Genomic DNA, 3,245 nt, shown 5'->3' with positions numbered 1-3,245 from the left:
AGCTTCATGCGGATTCTTTCATCTTTACCAACCCCTACGAGCTTGTCGCAATACGTCCTCAGATGTACCTTTGGATCACCTGTCCCGTCGAATATTTTGAACTTAGGAGGTTTGTAACCCTCTGGTAGTTCTACGTCCGGCAGAATACACAAATCCTCATAGTTTAAACCTTCGATGCCTTTATCACCTTCAATACCTTGGACTCGACTTGTAAGCTTCTTAAGTTCTTTCACCATGTTCTTGATGAGCAGGTCCTTCTCGGTGGATTCCGATGTATACAGGGTTTGTTGTGAAGTGTGGGGTAAGGTTTCCACATATATGGGGTTACTTTGGTGGACTCCAAGGATTTGGGCGTAATGGTGATCATTGGTTGAGCTTTGGGGATCATGGGTAGGTTGTGGTGCATTTTGAGGAGTGTGGTAGGTGGTAGTTTGTGGATACTGGGTTGGATGATGGTGATGCTGTGAAGGGGTTGGTACTGGTGGAGGATTAGGATTTTGGGGAGGTGTGGCGTATTGATGAGGTGCGGGAGGATTTTGTGGGTGCTGGTTTTGTGTGGTTTGAGGAGGTGTTGGGTTTTGGGCGTTTTGTTGGTTGATGTCGGGAACATTCAGGGTAAGGGAAAGGTTTGCCAAGTTATGGACCTGCTCAAGTTCCCCTTGTAACTCTAGTATCTTTTGCTCTAACAGTAAAACCAAGTCATTCTGCGCCGGAGTACTTCGACCATCTGAAGTTTCGACATTCTTGGCGTGCGCAGCGTTGTCTTTCCTGATACCACTCATATCGTCCATCTTAGATTTTCCTTTGTTCTTGGGATCACTTGGAGGAGGAGGGGGTGGAGGACCTTTAGATTTGGTATGATATGCTGATGATACCAGTATGCATGAACCAACCTTAGGGGATAGAAATAAACAAAGAAAAGAAGGAAAATAAAAGGTAAACAAGTCAGTAAGGAGTATTAAAAGGATATTTACGATATTTAAACATGTATTGTGGAATTATAAATTCGCATCCTAATTTGGGGACTTCATCGTGCCCGAGGTAGGCCTAGCGACATATAGCTTTGGAGAAAACTCAATGCCGATAACTGCGTCATTTCATTAATATGATAAATAGACCAAATCTCTACTAAAATGACAATAATTATAAAGAGTCACTAGTGGCATTTGCCTTATTACAATCAAATTCTAAAACGAATCTAGAAAACATCATTCCTAATTTACTCGATCCCAGAGGGACCTTCTCTAACCTTGGTCTTCTTAGCCCCGTCAATCAGATTCCCCAGGTCGCGCATGTCCAACAGCAGATACTCCCTTGCTAGATATCCTCCTTCATTTCCCTCTGCGTTCTGACAACCCGAGACCTTTTTCCTCATCTTTCCCTCAAGTTACATCAAACCCTGCTCCAAATACTCCAACATTTCTGTTGATTTAGTAGCGATTCCCCTCCATTCATTGATTACTTCCATGTCCACTTTATATTGTTCCAAATGCCTGGCCTCAGATTCAAAGATCCTTTTGTGTAACCTCCTGTATTTGACTTGTGCTTCAGCAACATCGTCTATGACCCTATTTCTCAAATCAACCCCTGGCTTGACCTCTATTGCTATGTCATCGACCAACCATGATGGGTAGAAGTACACATGACCGGCATGATACCTGTCTGGCTCGATGGTATCTTTCTCCACAATAATCTTTTGATGCCACATGTGCTGTGCCTCGAACTTGAATGGAATGGCATTCCCTTGGAAGTATGCTTTGTAATGAACCATTTTGGAAACTCGTGGTATAACCTATTTTCTCCCAGCTTGCCTCATGAATCTGATAGGAGCATAAGGATAGATTCCCCTTAATCTGATTAGCACTAGATGAGGAACATCTCTCGACCTGATGATGAATTCACTGCTAGGGAACCACTCAAACATCCAGTGTACCTTGTCATCAGTCAAATTGCTAAAGAAATGTACCCAGCTCACAGCGTTTCCTGGTTGTGCAATTCTGTCTGGGATAAAAGTCATTCTGTTCGGATGGTGATAAGCTATGTGGTCATTCCATGGTCGTCGCGGAAATTTTTGACGGTATTGTCCTCTCTGAAGGTGTTCCAACAACCATATTTGCAGCAACAAATTGCAACCCTCGAAATGCCTATATCCCTTTTTGCAACGGTCTAAGGCTCGGTACATCTCAACCACGATCATTGGGACAATAGTGTTAGGGTCTTAGTGACCATAGCTAGGCGAGTGTGGATCCTTTCACCTCGTATCGGGAATATCAACATCCCAAGAAAATAGACAATGAATACAAAAACCCGACGGTGAGTCCAACCCAAAGAAGTGATGGCAAATTCATCATGGTAAAGACAATATGACTTGATGTGACCATAACGCTTGTAAAGGAAGTCAAATGGTATGTAAGATTTCTTCAGACATACTAACTCATCATTTTTCTTGAAACCCATCATTTTTAGGAAACCTCGAGAAGTACGGTTTTCCGGTACCAACAAGCCAGGGCTATCTCATGCGAGCCCAGAGAAGCCTCCTATTTCCTCTAGAATGGGAGTCATTTCTATATCACCAAAACGAAAGACGGCCCTCTTCTCATCCCAGAACAAGGTGGCAGCCTCAATTAACACATTGTTCGCTGAATATCTAACAAAGAATGTAAATTCCCGAGAACTCTTTTCACATGGTTTTTGTCACTTGGCGAGAGATTTTCCCACCAATCTAGCAACAAAGGTGGGATACTTCGAACCATGCCGAACATGAAGACTTCGTGCCTCATTTCTGCAAAACAAATAAAGTTAGCCCTTTTCCCCTCCAGATTCGACTATTTACACATTAATGATTAGCATATTGACACGTTTTCTCCAAATAATGCACATATCATGATTGTACCCATTGGGATTTAAGGAAATCCCAGTGGGCTTTAGACAAGGCTTGCCTTAGAGAGTTATTACGCGGACATCGTTCTAACCCATACTAGGTTTAGACATGATGCAAGCACAGTTAATATTAGAGTGGGGGTTTCTAGAAGAGTCTAGACCGGTACCCTCAAGTGGACAACTTGAGAGGGGAAGGCACAGAACCGTCTATTGCACCGCTGATCGACTAGTTTTACTGCAAATAAGCCTTTCCAAAATTAAAAAGGTGATTTAGAAAGAGCGCGGACACTCATCAAGCGCCGCTATGGTATTAATTACGCACGAGTGGAATATGATGTGGAGCATAGTTTATGCAAAGATAAAAC

The sequence above is a fragment of the Nicotiana tabacum genome, chromosome 4 (assembly GCF_000715075.1).
Source record: "Nicotiana tabacum cultivar K326 chromosome 4, ASM71507v2, whole genome shotgun sequence".
Taxonomy (NCBI): Eukaryota; Viridiplantae; Streptophyta; class Magnoliopsida; order Solanales; family Solanaceae; genus Nicotiana; species Nicotiana tabacum.
This window is presented reverse-complemented; position numbering follows the sequence as displayed.